General features: G+C 43.1%; 1 protein-coding gene across 9 annotated transcripts in view; it reads left to right on the plus strand.

Annotated features, from left to right (window-relative positions):
- Nucleotides 1-18,048, plus strand: part of LOC118511379 (regulator of G-protein signaling 17) — a 39,521-nt gene that overhangs the window by 8,567 nt on the left and 12,906 nt on the right. The gene's annotated exons all lie outside the window — the stretch shown is intronic.

Consider the following 18,048-nt stretch of genomic DNA (forward strand, 5'->3'; position numbering starts at 1 on the left):
TAAAAAATACCGCTACCCGTACCGGTTGGGTGCTAAATCAGCGGTTATGTCGTAAAAGGTACGCACAATAGATGAACGGACTACCGGTGTACCGAACAGGGGATAGTAGCATTTGGGTCGACCACCGGTCACCGGATAATGACAGCCGATACGATTGGAACGGAGCATAACATATGATCCATAAATATTGTGTCAAAAGCATGATGAAAATGGAACGTATTGGAAAGGGGAAACTTTTTCTTCTGGAAGCCTATTTTTGGTACACCAGCCTTCAAGGACGTATCGGAACCGTAATTGGTTTGAACATTATGTCGAAGGGAGAAGAATTATATGAAGCATTATTATTTGGTTGAACTTGGTTGAAATCTTTCATTGAGTCTGTATAAATAGTTTGCTGATTGGAAATGAGAGTTTGAACAGCATTTTTGTAAGGAAAATGCAAGACAAACTACAACCGACAATGCTGGGACAGTAAGACTCAATACATGTTGCTGTATTTTCAAACACTATCTAGTAACACATATTAAATTTGAACTCATGAATAACGTAGAATTATTACATGCAATTTATTTGCACCTGCCTCTTTGAGCATGTTTAAGAGGTAATTAAATCCTTTGTTGAGTTACACAAAAGCTGTTGCAAAACAAAAGATGTTGAGCTGAAACGAAAGCTTGTTGACGATTGTTCGATTAACCTGCGTTACGAGCGTTAAAGATGTTAATATTTTGCTGGTCCTTATTACGATAAATAATGTAAGAAATAATTGTGTGCGACGGTTTTTTGTCGAAATATAATATGGCATTTTTAACATTCCCCGCCATTATCGTCTCGCATTAACATTATTTTTTATCTTAATGATAATTGATCATAATGATTATTAATCTTCAATAATTTGAATGGATTTTTGTTAAATGTTTTAAGTTAATGTTTAATGTATGTTAAAGCTAGTAAAAATAGTATATCCCCTATGATAGGTAAAAATTGCTCAAATTGCATATCTTTCAGGCGTAAGGGTTTATACTATCAAATTATGTTCTGTTTATCAATTAACAGTATTGTGTGATCATTTATACATTCAACTTCAATTAAGTAAGTGAATGCAAGAAGGCAAAAATCGTTCCTATTTTCTCAACAACCAGCTCAACGCAAAAAAAAAAACACGCGTCATGCACATGTCTGCGACAATCGTATGAGTGCCGATAGTGTAATGATCAATGAAATTTCGTATATAGGCGTGAACCATTCAGCAACAAAAAAGGGACAACCAAACCCCCCCCCCCCAACCACTGGGCAAAAAAGCACAACGGATAAGATAGACTTCCTGTAGTGCGAGTGTGCGATCGGAGGAAAATTGTGCAAATTTGGCCACGAGATCCTCTGGTGGAAGATTTCGATTCAAACCGCGCGGGTGCGTAACCCGGGCGAAGGAAGCAAACGCTGCAGGGAGTGTGCGTGTGTGTGTGTGTGTGTGTGTGGGTGCGTGCCTGCGTGTGTCGAGGGGTGTGCTACCCCATTGCAGGGCATTGTATGAATGAATGAATGGATGCTTTCTTCTTGATCTTGGTGCAAATACTCTTCACGATTCGCTAGTGTCATGCCTGGCACTAGATGACACAAACGCATGCTTGCGCTCTAGCTCGCTCACTCGAACCCTCACTCTTTGTCACTTGTCTCGTTCGGTGCGTTCCTCCCAAAAATTATCTACAATTCTGGTGCTCTCAGATGCTCTCTTGGCTGTTGGAATTGCTGTTGCCTGTTTTTTTCCTTCTTCAGGGCATAATTCAATGAAAATATGAATGAATGTTTGGATGCTTGCGTGCTAAAGAATCTCTTCGCTTACTGAACAGTTGCTCGTGTGTGTTTTGTTCATCAGTTTATTTTAAGTTAAATTTTTACAATAATTAATCCAGAATTTCCTAATCAAGGAACAAATATTTAGGAAATAACTTTTCCGTTTAATAAGATAATAATTTACCTTTTCTCACCTTCTCTTCGCGATTGCTCAGTCCTGCTCTGCTTTTCTCATATTTTCCCTTATTGTCATTTGCAATATTCTCCTCGTTTTCTCGTCTTTACTCAGCAAATTCTCTTTACAAAATAACACAAACAACTCCTCTGTATCGATTCTCTCCCGTAGTAATACTCTCTAGGCAAACCTTTCGAACTATTGATAATAAAATTACACACCTGTATGAGTGATTTCATCCCGTTCGCTGAGAGAGACGGTGAGCGAGAGTGCGCTCAACAAACGCACACGCTTACAAACGCTACTAAACCTCCCCGGGATAAACTAGCCGAGTGTAGCGGTGGTGGTTATTGAGGACCACCTAAGAGTAGCGCAACATTTTTCGCGCTCTTTCCTTATTTCCCTGTTCAAAATACAACACACAAACACACCGACACATCATCCGCTCACTACGGTGCTGCCTTTGTGTGCGTACCATTTGCGTACCATCAACCTCGTCTGGGTTCCTGCGTACTAGAACAAGCGTTTCGTTAAGTTTTCCACCACAACTGCTCCCTGCCGATCCACTCCCTGTTCCGCTCTGCTCGTAACTGTTTCGGAATGAAACTGAACGAAACTTTCACTCTTCCCGTTGGATGGTGTTTGCTCCAGCGGCAGGCTTGTGTTGTTCGTGCTGTCTCTGTTCCACGACGGCCACGCTTTGCCACCGTCGATGACGTGTACACGGCGTGGTCGTGTCGCATTTCATCCTTCGCGTACCGCCCCGATATACAGCCGATGTATGCATGCATGTGAGACCGCATTTCGCACCACCACGGTTATGCGATGAAGATATGCGATGGAAGACCTGACGGCTTTGCCACCGTCCGTCCGCCAGACTGGCTTGTGGCCGCTGTTGCTGTTGCTGGTGTAGATGTAAAGATGTAAACAAAAATCCATCAACCCAACCCCTGCGTGGCAGACAGGCTGGCAGGCAGGCAGACAGGCGCACCGAACCCACGGGGGCAGGCAGGACCGGACGACTGGACGACCGGCCGCACCGTAAGGGATAGGGACAGATGGTGTCGTGCGTTTGGGTTTGGCGTGCGCGCCTGTCAGTCGATGGTTTCATTCGCTGGCCACCGTTCTAAGCGTGCGGTTCTGTTCTCGGCGGGTTTTCGCACTGTCCTTGGCATTTTGTAAGGGTCTGTACGGCCTACCGCGGTAGTTGATCGTGAGCGTTTCGTTTGATGGTGGTACTGTTCAGTGTTCTTGAAGCGGTGTTCTACGAAAGTTTGAGCTTTTATAATGCAGTGTATGCAGATCATTTTTATTTGAATGATTGATGATCGTGATGTGCATGTTTGTGATAGTGATTGTGCTACGAAAAATATTTAAAAAGCCATCCTCGTTACAGAAGGGTGTTGAAATAATTTGAGCAAACACCACACATCTTGGTGTTTAGAAGTGCAACTAACATCTGAAGTGTTTCCGGTGTCTCTATAACGATCATATAAAGTTTAAAGCACACGAAAGTGGTTTATTTTGGTGATACAATCGTTTCCGCGTATTTAAACGCACAAAGCAAATAAATCTACGCACACATCCATCGTGCTTTTCAGCTATTACCATGTACCGTACATGAAATCGTGAAGTGCGTACGCTATCGGAAAGATCGTTATGATCGGAGTGAAATTTTGCTAAAGCAAACAAAAAACAAAAAAAGGCAACACCAAAAACCTTACACGCTTGTATGCTGAAACACGCTGGAAAAAATTGTGGAAAAGTGTATTTTTTCTTTTTCTCGACATTGCGTTACAGAAACTCGTTTTCCATCTTTTTTTTGCTACATACGGTCTCATACACACAAACACGCTCCTTGTATACCGTGGAATAAAGTTTAAAACTACGCCCCACACTGCGCACAACCCGTATCGCGATCGCGTTCTATCGATCACGAAATCTCTCCTTTCTTTCTTTTTTTTGCAAACCCGCCTCAATTCCAACCGCCCAGGTCATGGTGAGATTGATCGTGATAATGTTTATTACTAGCGGTAGAGGTATCGTGATTTGCAATCGTGCGCGTGCTATGGGCGCGATCGAAGGAAAAGATCAATTGGGTTACACACTGTTTGCTCGCCGGAATGCGGCATTGAATAGTGAAGCGTGTTCGTTCGTGCCCTGATTGCAGGTTCCGGATGCCAAGTGGTGATGGTGGTGGTTTACAAACATACCTCCCTCTTGGCTTGGCTTCTTCCGTTTTGGGCCCCGGTTCGATTAAATATCGACACACACAAGATATGCGTTTAATTTGTGAGCGATGAAGTAATGTGTAATGTGATTTTGATTAAGTTTTATATGTCAATCATCGGCCACAAGCGGTTGTGGAATGTGTGATTCATTTTTGTTTCGCTGTGGAAATCTGCTTTACTGTTGCTATTCGTTTGGAGAGAAAAACTTTTTTTTTATTACGAGTGAAAATGGAGACGCCTGGTCGTTTACGTGTAATGGAAATATGAAATAAATTTAAGCTGTAACTATTATTCAAACTGAAATTGGAATGTTGCCAGATAATATTAAGGTGAAACAAAGGCGACGCAGTTTACCACCATGGTTATTACCTATTTTATCTCCCCGGACAGAAATAGACTCAAAATATTTCTTCTCTGATGGAGACGCCTGGTGGCTGACGATGTTTTTTTGTTCTTTGCAAAGTTTTATCCTTTGCTGTTAGCCACGCTTTGAAGTGTGTAAAGAAATAAAACTATTTTTATTGTATGCGCTTCCCGCGGAGCGTGACAGACACTGCTTAACCAACGTGCCACACAAACCTCACAATTTTTATGACGTTACACCGTATAAACTGGCAGCGCAGACTGGTTGGTCCGCTTTTATGTGCATACACTCAAATGACGTTCTATGGAAACATATAACACTGCTTCATAAGTGTTATGTGCATCAAACTTCAGCGTGCGAAACAAAAAACAACATAAAACCCAATGAATAATCCCTGCCTTTTTGCAAACGTTTTTATGAGCCCAACGTGACAACACAGCCTTTGCGTGTCATGTGCAGCAAGTAAACCAATCTTACAGCCATCCTCACCGTGCTCGAACATTCAATCATCGTTTCCGTTTACTCAAATCAATCAAACTTTGATTGAGCTGTTTGAAAATTTATCGTCTTCTGTGAAGCACTTACTACCCTCGGTACTACGCTTCTTCATTTGGCTCCCATTGTGGTCGGGGCCACGATAGTTAAAGTGTTTAATTTGCCCACTAGCGATGCTTCCGGGCGCATTCGAAAGGTTTCCCACCGCTTGCCCAGCGATACATGTCATCATAGCGTCGGGTGACATAATCGATTAAGGCAAGTGTCGTTTGCCACACAGCGTAAGGCGTAGGCCAGGCTGAGTACGGTCGCCCATCGATCGTACGCAGTGTTCTGCAAAGTGTGAGAAGAAAAACAGGGTACGTACTCGGGTTGCAACACACATGCAACTAATCAACAAGTAGTGCAGCTGTCGGTGGTGGTAACCTTGCCTAACGCCACCATCACAAAACGGTGCCCTGGCTGGATCGTCAATCAGCCGGAAGTCGACGTTGTGTGCAAAAAACGGATTGAGGGACCTTTCGCTCTTGTTTCTTCTAATTTTATCGCATACAGAGCAACCTCCATGTGCAAGTTGCACGAGTTGCAACGCAACAGCCAACCTCCAGGCCATATGCATTTGATGTCGGCTTCAGTTGGCAGATCGTGCCTGCACTTTTCGTGATTCCACGTGCGATTGGGGGAGGGTTTGGGTTGGTTGGCAAACAGTTGCACACTAAATATATATATATACTCATTTTCGAGGTCTAGTTTAATGTGCCCCCTCCCGGGGGGCAATGGGATTGGATTTGAATAACATTCAAATCGTACGTTTCTTGTTGCTTGATTGTAACTGTTGCTGCTGCGTTATGGGAAAATGGTACGATGATTGAAAAAGTTTTCCTCATTTTGGACGCCACAAAGGCAAACACACATACACAGTCCTTTTGAAGAGTGTATTTAAGTTTTATTTCAATTTGATTCGTATGGTTGTTGGGTTTGAAAGACATTTAAAATTGAAACCGTCTTTTCAAACCACGTTGCGCCAGAAATGATATATTATTGTGCAAACAACCGGTTTGTTTTTTTTTCATCGGAGTTTATTTGAATTATTTATTTAAAATAAATCCATTAATCCTTAATGGCGAATTCTATTGCCTCATGCAAAAAAAAAAAAAAAACAAACCATGCAAACCACAGCTCCCTTAACTAAATCGGTGGAAATAAATAAAAAAATTGTGCGTGTGCCGAAATCTTCCTCCGACTGAAGGCAGGGGAAACAGGGAAAGGGGGTGTAATGAGGGAGGGGGGGGGGAGAAATGGAAGGCAAACGGGAATACGAACATCTGTCATAAAACCTTGATGGTGACAGTTTTTCGGACGCCAATCGTCATCAACCGCTCCATGTTGTTCATAACGATATTTTATCGATTGTGTGCCCGTTACGATGGTTGCGATTGTGCTTCCGTTAGATTTGGTGCGTATGGTTTGTTGGTTGTTCACGACTTTTTTTCCTGTATCTTTTTTTTTCGTTGTTGTTGTTGTTGGAAAGCTTCGTCTCACTATCGCAACCCAGGGCCGTGATATTAATGGGGTGGCCCGGTTGCCCAGTTTTATATCACCGCGTTTAAGCGTTTCCCAATGCACACACGTGGACACTTAGTGGTGGAAGCCAGGGAAGAGAAAGAAGGAAGCGAACAAGAAAAAGACCAGAAAATTCACAGCATTATGATGGCGCCACGGTGCGGGTTCACGGGCGCTAACGATGATGACGATTTTTCGTAATGCTAGCTGGAAAGATGAATTAAGCCTTGTAATGTTGGGTTTTTTTTTTTTTTGTTCGGTTTTCTTGTACACTTTACGCCAACGAAACAAAATAAAGGCCAGTAAGGCAGCGGTATAAGTGTGTCCCAGAACAAGTCGATTGTTTGGGAAGTGGAAAGTATTTAATGTTTCTCTAATGGTTCAGTAGCGTTACCAAATGATAACAGACCAGCCTCGCAGAGTCTCGCTTTGGGGCGCCATTCTTTCTAGCACCAACGGTGGTCGGAAAGAAAGAAGGAAGCAAAAACTATCCAAAAACCTTGAGAAAAGTGAGCGCACACAAAGAAAAACAGAAGGAAAGGAATCATCAGCCCAATTCCTTTCCACAAACAACTAGTCAGCAAACAAAAACCAGCACCAACTGAATGTGCCAAACAAAACTGAGAGGGGATAGAGGGAGCAAGAAATGGCCGCCCAAAATCTTCTTCATTTTTTTTTGTTTTCCTTCCCTTATTGTTCTCTTTTTTCCCATTCACAAGTCCCCGTTTTTACTCGACCGGCTGGAAGTGGGGAAAACTTTTTTCTGCAAACAAAAAAAAAACACACTACAAAGGTCAAGAACAGTCGAACGTGACATCATTCATTGGCACAAATTGTTGGAAATGGAGATGGGTAGTGATACTGGCAGAGATAGAGTGAATGCACCACACCGTGCCCTTATGGAAGTGCGTTAACGGGCTGTTGTACTGTTGCCAAGTTAGTTTTTCCTGGTGGGAATGGTTCCCGAGAACTTTAAGCATGTTAATGTTATTTGAGCAATCGGCTAACACTCGTCCTTGAGCGCTCGAATAGAACAGGGCGTTGATGTTTGCCTTAATGCATTATTGCATTTATCATCCAGTTTTGTCGCATTCGCAATGTCTTAACACATAAAATAAATGAGAATGAATTTACCCTGCTAGATGGTTGTAGCCAATGGCTGTGATGGATGAAATTATCGTTGCATGTTGCAATTTTATCGTTCATTTATCACCAACGCAAAGCCAGAGCCAGCAACAACAGCGCGTTAGCAAGTGTTAGTGTTACTGCTTAGTATTCACTTTTGTGTGGCATCGTTTGTTGATGGAAGGATAAACGACTCTAGCAGCGTTTGCATGTGCTTTATCATGATCTTGTGAGAGATATTTCCTCTACTTTGCTTTCGTTTTACACCGTTCAAGATGAAGTGTAAAAATTGCTTGTTGATTTGCAAGTTTGATAGCACAACCATTTTTTTATGCTTCCATTATCTTCTCTAGCTCTCTAGAAACTCTAGAACCTGGTAAAAGAAAATATCTCATCAGATACGTTAAAACATCAAAACGAAGAAAAAACAATACTAAAAATTTGGGGCGGTCTGGTGGCCGAGGCGACAGCGGCGCCGGTCTTCACACGGCTGGACCGAGGTTCAAATCCCATCCAGACCGCCTGCCCATTCGCAGGACTGACTACTTTGCTATGGGTGAAAACCAAGTTACTGAAAGCCAGAAATGGCAGGCCGAGACCTCTCGAGGTTGTAGTGCCACCGAAAAAGAAGAAGAAGAAAACTGTTACAAAAATTAAAAGGACTAACACAGAAAATGATATGATATTGATATTGAAGTATAAAAGAAACAAAAATCATACATAAACCAGCTCAAATAACAAACGAGCTAAATGGAAACACAATAGAATTTTACAACAATGTGCGGTAATCCTCTGGATATGGTGATTTTGAACAACTATAAAGAAACACAGCACAGGCCACATAATCCCCCTTTGGCGAAAGAAGCAGAATGATTTATTTAATGCATTTAAGATGAAAGCATTTTATCAGTTCGGTCACATACACATACACACATAGGATTAAAGTGAAGGGTTGAAAATGGCTAAGCTCTTGCTAAGGCAAAGAACAGTAATTAATTGAACGCACATAATATGGGCAATGAATTAATGGCACCCTGTATATAAAGTCTTTGAAAGCGTTGACTCCAGGGTACGGCGGGAGTTCGCGGGATTTGGGACGCATCAAATCGATGTCTTGGTTCGTTTCTAGGAAAATATTTCTCCAACAAAATCCTTTCATCCCTTTCAGCACGAACACACAGAAACACACGCCGGTTACAATTAATGCTTAATCCCTCATGCGAGAAGTTAGGGATTAATATTGCCACTCGTCCCAAACGTAAACTCCCCCGGCTAGAAAAGGTGTCTAACTTTCCCTCGACAGTGAGTGATTGAAAAGGCGACCCAGCTGCTCTAATCTATCCGAACACTCCACACATACACACACACATACACACTCGTGCAGACGCTACATGATACAACGGGTATGATGTTTTGGGTGTCAGTATTATTATGACGCTGTCGGATGCTAATTACATTTGCTTTTTCCCCTTACGTAACAGTTTGCCGAATGCTACGTGAGTTTGTTGGCCGTACGGTGGCAAGCAAAAGGACGCTCCAACCTTCCACGTGGACAATGTTTAAATCTGAATTGAATTAAACACTATCATTTCTGGTGCAAGGCAACGTTGCGCCAACCAACTCTTGCCTTGACACCTTGCACACCTTCCACCAGACAGGCTTTGAAGTGTTAATAAATGACCCATTTTGCTGGAATGCAACCCGGGGTGTACCATCGTCTCATCGTCTAGCATAGGACCGACCGCTTGCATGATTTGCCCCCTTTCTGTACGATGAAGTTGTTGGCGTGCAGATGTACGGTGTTAGTAACACCTGTCTTTCTCAGGCAGGCATCCACATTGCACCGTGGCTGGTGTAGCTGTTGGTGCCGGTGGCCGGGAAATCACGGCACATGCAGCCGAGTTGCTCAGGAAGTGCAATTCAATTAAAAATTAATTTTAAAATCTCATCGTTCCGCATCGTCTGCCGGGGTTGAAGAAGTACGCCACGACCAGAAAGGAGGGAGAGATAGAAAACGCACGGAGAGGTCTTTGCACTACTTGCTAGCCTTCCTTTCGTGCTGATTGGGGTGGATGTGTTCGCTTTGAACGCCCCCTTGATTGGGTAAGATTTGATGTTTTAATTTGCTTTTATTTTCTATTTTTCTACATAAGAATGTCGCTTACGTAAGGTGTAGATTAAAAAGGCAAATAAATTGAACACATCTCTGCATGCAATAAATGTCTTACAGTAACCGTTTTCTCGTAGGCTGTTAAGGTGAATGCAGCTTATTTAGGCTATAAACTGTCGGTATTGTATGATGATCAAAGTTTCTCGTTGTACAGCTGAGTTATTTAAAATGGCAGTTTGAAGTTTTAAAAACTGTTCCGTAATTGAGGAACTCACGGTCTAGCACCGTCGTCTATCATTCGATTCTTTCGGCTATACTTATAAGCGAACTACGCATCCTCTGTCCATATAAACGACCTAAAAGGACTTTACGGGCTGGGTCGTCCGGTGTTATGCGGTGCAATACATGACTTGAGAGGTCTCTCTTGACACTTGATCATCTCTCAACAACCTTTTTGTTGTAGTCTGACCTTCTATTGTACTCGTTGAGGCACCGAAAAACTTATTCTAATATATTTGAAATGTAGAAGTGTATTGGCAAAGCGGCGCCAGAGACAAGGAGACACAGCAGGACCGAAGATCACATCCCATTCGGACCGCCGCCTCCCCGTACACAGGACTGACTATCCAGCTACGAGTAAAACCAAGTCACAGAAAGCCAGAAATGGCAGGTTGAGACCTTTCGAGGTTGTGGTTGATCGAAGTTCGAGGTTGATGTAACAAACTTCTTAATTGTTATAAGCTATTCTGTGATGCTGTTAGACCCGTCATGTGCTTGGACCTGTCATCTTCCTCAAGTTATAATCCCTGTTAGCTGATAAGTTAAACCTGTGTATGGTATATATTAGTTAAAACAAAATTCTCTTTCTCATTGAGATCTTGGGCTTAAACGAGACTCGGCAAAATGGCAAGAAATGTTTTAATGTGGGTTCCTTTATATCTACGAACTGTAAGCTTTTGAAAACCTCAATTCTTCTTCACATTGCATCGGGTGGGGAAAAAAACAATCATAATCCTTGTACTTAAAGTCTTTCCATTAACAAAAGGGCTGTAAGTTAATATTAAAACGCCTCCATCGAACCTGTCGAAGTGATGCGCTTTGGCTCGGAAGAAGACGTTCTATACACATCTCCATTTCCCGTAACCTAAATCACACGTCCACAGTTAACCACGGCCTCGATAGCCTCGAAACCCAAGCTTCCAACCCATGTGCACAAGATGGGGTTCTCCCACTTGAGCATGAATTCCCCAAAGGACCGGCACACACGGTTGTGCACCACTCAACGAATGGGGCGGCCCCCGCCATTTGGTTCAACCGGGCGTGTGTGTGTGTGGTGATTATCGAGATGACTGACACTGATGCCCTAGCGAAAAGTGGCGGCCGTAGTAAAAGCAAAAAAAAAACTCAGGACAAGAAAAATAGATCAATCCGTTCGCCGACGGACACAAACCTCACACGGTGCACCCATTTCAAAGTGCCGAGAGGATTAGCGTGAGCGAAGGGGGAGTGGGAAAAACGAGGGAGGGCACATTTCGTTTTTCATCAACGACACAAACGACACCGTACGACGGGTTAGTGAAGGTTGGTTTTGAAAAGGAGAAAACGTACCATCGCGATTAGCCATCGAGGAGAAATTGTCATTCTTCCGTAAGGTTGAACCCATGCGCGCCATTTGTGGCTTTCTGCCATCGACCAGTTTTCTATTCCCGGTTCGATGTGTGATCTAGTCGGGATATTCAGAGGCAGAAAAATTAAAAAGGGCCAATGAGCGAAAAGCCTTTTCTTGTGAAGCGAAGGCCCACGGGAGCTGAAGTTTGCCTCAACGCTATTTTTGTTGACTCACTGGCGCGATTCTAATGGTTCCGAAGCATTTCCTAAGACGGGAACGAATCGCGTAACGAAACGCGCCCGAAATTGCTGCTGCGTAGGAAAGCAGTTCATCAGGTTGTCGGCGCAAGTCGGAGGCGAAGATCCGTGGTTGATTGATGAAAGAGGAAGCCACCGTTATTGTGCCGCTTGCTGATGAGCCCAACACGATGACAAACATTATGGTGGGCTCTTCTTTTGTTATCCCGATGCGAAATAAACAAACCATCGGCCAACCATAACACACACAAACATCGATCCATCGTGCATTTACGAGCGCGCAGGAAGCGAGCAGGAAGGCGGACAAAAGGTTCCCTTATTTGCAAGCTGTCTATAATATGTTTCTATTTTGATCCTGATACACACACACACACACACACATACACACCCCGGTATCAATTCAACCATGTTTTGGCACCTCATCAGTATCAGCTCTCCTGGGGTTTGCTTTCCGCCGACCGAAACTGGTGTACTGGCCATCGGGTTCGTTGCTTTGTGGACGGTTGAATGACTGGATTGAAAAGCGCTTTAAATAAGTGACTGTGTGGGTTGGTGGAAAATTACTAACCATGCGATTTTGTCTTTTTGGGGGATGGGAGAGAGAGGGGAGGCTATACATGGAGTGGGGAGTGTGATATACATAGAGCGTGTGGGTGTAGTGGCAGTGGTGCGTTCGAGCACTGATAAGGGCAAGGCTGCCAAGCAAGGAACCTGAAACCCGGATGTCCTGTTGAATGTGGCAAGCACGGTTTAATAGCGGCGCTAATGAGCTGCTTTTCCTTAACCAGACTGGGGGGCTTTTTTCAGGGATGGGCGCACTGTTTAAAGTTGAAAGAAAATAAAAGTGGTTTTATTTAGTGCGTGTTTTTTGTATGCTGCTGGGAGAATATTAGGGATGTTTGCATTTTTCAAGATGATCATTTGTTATTAATCCTTTCACATTCAGGCCATGTGGAAGTTAAAGATTGAAGAATGATCACCTAGTTTTAATATATTTTAAAAAAATTATGCATCTTGTGCAATATTAAGGAAACAATTATTGAGTAATGTTCCCGTGTCGGCATTTCAGAGGATGAATTTAGTCTCCCTATGATTAATGTATTCCTATATGTGAATACAGAGCGCAATGATCTTTAAGTGTTCATTACAATTCAAACCATATCCTGCAGTTTTTTGAAAAATAATATATAAGTATATATTCTTTGCAAAATTTTATGATATTGTTTTACAAATTATATGTTTCGTTTGCAGCCAAAGAGTTTATGTTATGTTTCATCAATAAGAGCAGCAATCACAGATGCCAAAACAATTCTTCTTCTTTCTTGGCCTAACAACCTATTAGGTCATGCCTGCCATTTATGGCTAGTTAGCCACTAACATTTGTTACCACTAAGTTGGATAGTTAGTCCTCCTATGGAGGAACGGCCCCGACGAGATTTGAACTCCGGTCCTGCCGTGTGGAGACCGGCGTCGCTGTCGCGTCTAACTTCGTGCCGCGACGGCAGCTGGTTAGCTACGATAATTCCGAGACGGTGGACCCTTACAAAAGATTGAATTATAAGTTATCGGAATGTCTATACTATAGCAAACTGCACCAATTGCAGAAGCTATCGCAGTTTTGTATTGCATCACCTTGACAGATTTAGTCATTAATTCATAGACATATCAGCAGATCGCCTGCATACAGCAGACAGGAACAGGCTGGTAATAAAGGAGTAACATTGCTCAAGAACATGTAGTACAACAATCAACCTAAGTTATGTTCAGCTTTCTACTCTAATAGAGTGTAAGAAAAATACAATTAAACAATTACAATGCGACATTAAAGCGTTTTAAACCGTTTAGTAACCAACAGTAATTGTTATTATTCTATTATGTTTAGAACATGTCATACATCCATGTCAAAGGGAGCATGAAACTTCATTCGACTATTGGACATCAGAACCCTAGTCACGGCACCAAGGCGCGAATACCAAGAAATTATGTATTGATATTCCAGTGTTCCAAATTTCACATGTCGATGAAGTAGATGAACACAAAGGGCAAAAAACAACGCAAACCCCGCCAGCAATTACTATCATAACACATTCCCTTAAAGGCACTCGGGTTGCAAAATTTAAACTTTACACCACCTGTTTTTACCCTTAGCTCACACAGCTCGCGCACTCACACACCCATCAGATCGCTAAATATTGCCCTTCAGCATCAACCATTAATTAAACCGAACCCGAAGTGTTCAGTGTTCCAGGGCTGCAGGGCATTGTAATGACGCTTTTAAACCACTTTCATGTCCCACACAATCGGGGAGGTTGGCACACAGCAAATGTGTGCAACGTTGTTGTTTTTTTTGTCTGTTGCTTTATTCCTCTGCGTCCTTTAATTTTCCATTGTTTTTACTTCACCCAGCATGTGTGAGTGTGTGCTTTATTTCTTTTGAAATAAAAAAGGGCTCCTCCATCACTGCTGTATGGTGAGGAATGAGGGTTGGAAAAATGGAAAAAAGCAACAAAAAACACACACACACCCAAGAACAAGAACCGTTTCCACTCAATTTTCCAGCGCCCTTGTATACACGTGGGGAGGCCGCACGTCCGCCACACTCGCAACAAAAGGATATTAGCGATAGGAATTGGCTGCCACGCTTCAATGCACTTAACCTGCCCTAAGGACAATTGTTTATCCAGCTAAATAAAGACTAACCCAGTGCAAATAGATTCAACAACCTCCGGAGCCACCGCGGTACACACACACAACACGCCTCGGTGACCGCGTGTTCCGCGTCATTGTTTGTTGGCAGAGATCGCTGGAAGGTGGTGTGTATGTGCTTTGCACAAAAGTGCCACCACCACGTCGGAGTCGGGTTCCGTCGGGTCAAGGAAGCGTAAAGCATCACCACTGGCAGGAAAAACTGCAAACCGAAACAACTGCCCGACGAAACAATAATAACAAAACCCACGGTCCAACTTCAAGGCAAGAAAATGAATAAAACAACAAATGAAACTTCAACACCGGAAGCGCCGGAGAGTGTTCCCGGCTCGGTTCTTAGCCGTCTTGGACCCTTCTCAGTCCTGGAAGATGGTGGTGGCTTTTGCCCTTTTGTTTTCTATGCGCTATTTTTTTTTTCATTGTTTTTTGCCCGTGAAAGGCAATTCGTTTGCATGCCCTCGGGACAGGTGACCCGGCACACTCGCGTGGTTGTGCGAGTCACAAGTAGTTTTATGACATTCTCGCTCTGTGTGTGTTTGTGTCTCAAAAATGTAAATCTAGAGCAAAAAAAAGGAGAAATCTTTTTTTTTACCATTGGGTCAGTAATGGAGGTTGTTGTGCCGAAAAAAACAATGGGACTTCTGAAGTTGTACACAAACGTACCAAAGACCCATCGGGTACGCATCAATTCCGACCGACCGTTTCCACCGTGCTTCAGGCTTTCGTGCAGTTTCCAGTAGAAGCGTTCGTTTGATTAAAAATTCAAACATCCCGCAAATATAGAAAGCATCCTACGTCGCCGGAACAACACTGAATCGTTGCGACGTGGTCAATACAACCCATGTTCTCTGTTCCGATAATGCGCACCACCAGTGGGGATTGATTCGTGCCGATCGATTGGATCGCTCCACTCGCTGTAAGGGATGTAAGGTTTACCGGGCTCAATTTCTTCTTACGGTAGGACAGGGAAACTCTCGATGCCTCGTGGGTCTTTGAGTGGGTGGGTACATTCGGCCACCGGGTACAGGCTTTCGGCGAGCCGTCACACCAGCTAGCTGTCATCGATCCGGAGGGCTGTAAACGAAAATTGATACAAATTGAACGGAATGCGGACGACAACAGGGTGAGGCAAGGGTAATGCTCGGTCGTTCCGTGCTGGCAGTGGACCGGATTGTCCCTTTTTTCTTGTCTATCACGTCTCGGATGGATAAAAATCATTGAAGCTGATTGATTTTGGCATAGCTTTTATCTTGCATACCTAGTTGGACATGAGTGCGGGTTTTGTCATCACAATTCATTGACGGTGTCGGCGTAATGAATATTTAAGTTAATTTTGTGCTTCTAAATGTAAGACCTGTTTATGGAGTTTATCGATTTTTTTAACGAGAAACGAAGCAGATCTTTACAGTTTTTGAGTGACTTTCTAGACATTTTAGAAAAATACTTGTTTTTTGCATTACAAAAGTTCATTATCTTGTCTGCATCTATCTTATAAAGGTGTGGTCTTAGATATTTTTCGAGGATCACGAAGCAACAGCTTAACGCTAGACTTGTATGTATTTGATATTAAATTGCTATAAAATACTTTTAAACACTTTCGCTTATGGTGAAGCTCAATTATAAGTCATTACTCCAAAAAAGAACAATCTCATTAAGATTGGACAACACGTACTAAGTGTGACAAGCCAGATCACACTCGCAGTGCTCGATGGAAACTTCCCTATTAAATTACTAACTTAATTTAAGTTGCGTCGCCTCCTTATTCAATGTCCAAGCACCTTTCTGTACCACACTGATCCGTTTTTCTTGGCTGCAAAAGTAATTTACATAAACTGTAAGATCAATGGATCCTCCCCAATACACGAGATCAGTTTTATGGCATCTCCCATACAGCCAACTCTCCTGCACGACAAGTAACCATGTGCACCACATGTACTGGCCGTGTCTGCAAACCAACGCACCAACGTTGGCACTTCCATCAAAACAAACCCATTAAAACTTTATTATCACCAACACCGGTGCCGGAAAAGGGCGGTCCCACAACACCCCCCACCAAACAGAAAAAAATCCCTCCCCAGAAAAACACAGCAAAATAACATGTGGCCCCTCTTCCCAGCCAACGCTTGACCAGAGTGTCGTGAGCCAGCGATGCTTGCTCACAAAACGCGTCCCAAAATAATGTGCACACATTTGTGGCCAACTACTAATAACCACTGCTGCTGCTGCTGCTGCCGGACGTTCGTTCGAGATACGCCACCCTTGTTCGCCTGTATCGCTTCGTCGCTGTGGACAGCACGTGCGGGCGCAAGGCGTACGAAACTGACATCATCATGAACGCCATCCGGGAAAACCCATCATCAAAGTAATTAACCTCAAATATGATGCGCCCGATTCACATATCCGAAACCGATGGGGAGTAGGTGCTAAAGGGTGACAAACTCGGTCGGTCGGTTACGAGACCGAGCATCTCGATCGGTTAGGAAAGGATGATTCAATAAGTGTCCTGACTAGAGGTGTCGGTGGCAAAAACAGAGATTCCCGGTGGTGCAGTGATAACAGGCAGAATAGCGTGAAAAAACAACGCTCTCTGGAACTCACAAGAGCAGCAAGCGTGTCTCCTTTGAGAAAGTACAGTGTGTGGGGGAAAGTACTCGTAGATGTGAAGCTGACAGATGTCGACTGATGAAACCGTCTGCTAATTGAGACTTGACAGATGAAACGAATTAGTATCCTGAAGTGGTGCTTGACGGTTGTTATTATAACAAATAATTTCGATATGTTCCAAAGCTTTACAAATTGTTAAGACTTTTATTATAGTTTTGGAATAGGACAATATTCAATAATATTTTCACTATCGCGTACCATCGCAGCTGTTCATATGCTGTCCACAGCCGAACCGAAAGTGATTATACTTAAAAGGTGTGTTCCTATGCCGAGTCATCTTGCACCAACACGTTTCATGGAAGGGAATCGTCTCGTCCAGTATCCGGACCGGAAGTTGAACACTGTTGAACACCGTCTGTGTTCCCCCGTTTGTGGACAATCATTAAATTGTCACTAATACATGCAACACTCACCAACGTTCGCCAACGTTTCGCCGGACAGGGAAACTGGCCACCATGCCGTGCTGCTGTTCATTAGGCAGGAAATTTTCTGTTTGACCAATTTTATTCATGTTTAAGCATGTGTCATTAGAGGCTGGTCGGATATCGTTCCATCCTTCTTACCACCGAGTTTAGAGTGGAGTGATGCCTCACGACAGGGTTAAAGCAGGTGGGCCGGTAACTACAATTTGATTGAACCGATTTAGTGACAGTGTTGCTACCATTCATTGTTGGCTCGAAGACTTGTTAGCAATGTTGTTAAACCAGCTGATTTATGAAAAAGAAAACCGTAATTCTATGAACTGATATGTTTCTTTTATCATTCAAATAGGACGGCCTGGCAGTATTGCTTAACAGTCGTCCTGTATTTGTAGCTAGATTAGTTAGAACGACTATCCTTTTAATATTCAAAAAGGGCTGTTGTGATAATCATATGTTTTCCATAGTGGTAGTCATATATTTTTCTATTTAATTCAGCATAGATATTATCAATCATGTGAGATTTTTTTTTAAATATT

The sequence above is a fragment of the Anopheles stephensi genome, chromosome 3 (genome assembly GCF_013141755.1).
Source record: "Anopheles stephensi strain Indian chromosome 3, UCI_ANSTEP_V1.0, whole genome shotgun sequence".
NCBI lineage: Eukaryota > Metazoa > Arthropoda > Insecta > Diptera > Culicidae > Anopheles > Anopheles stephensi.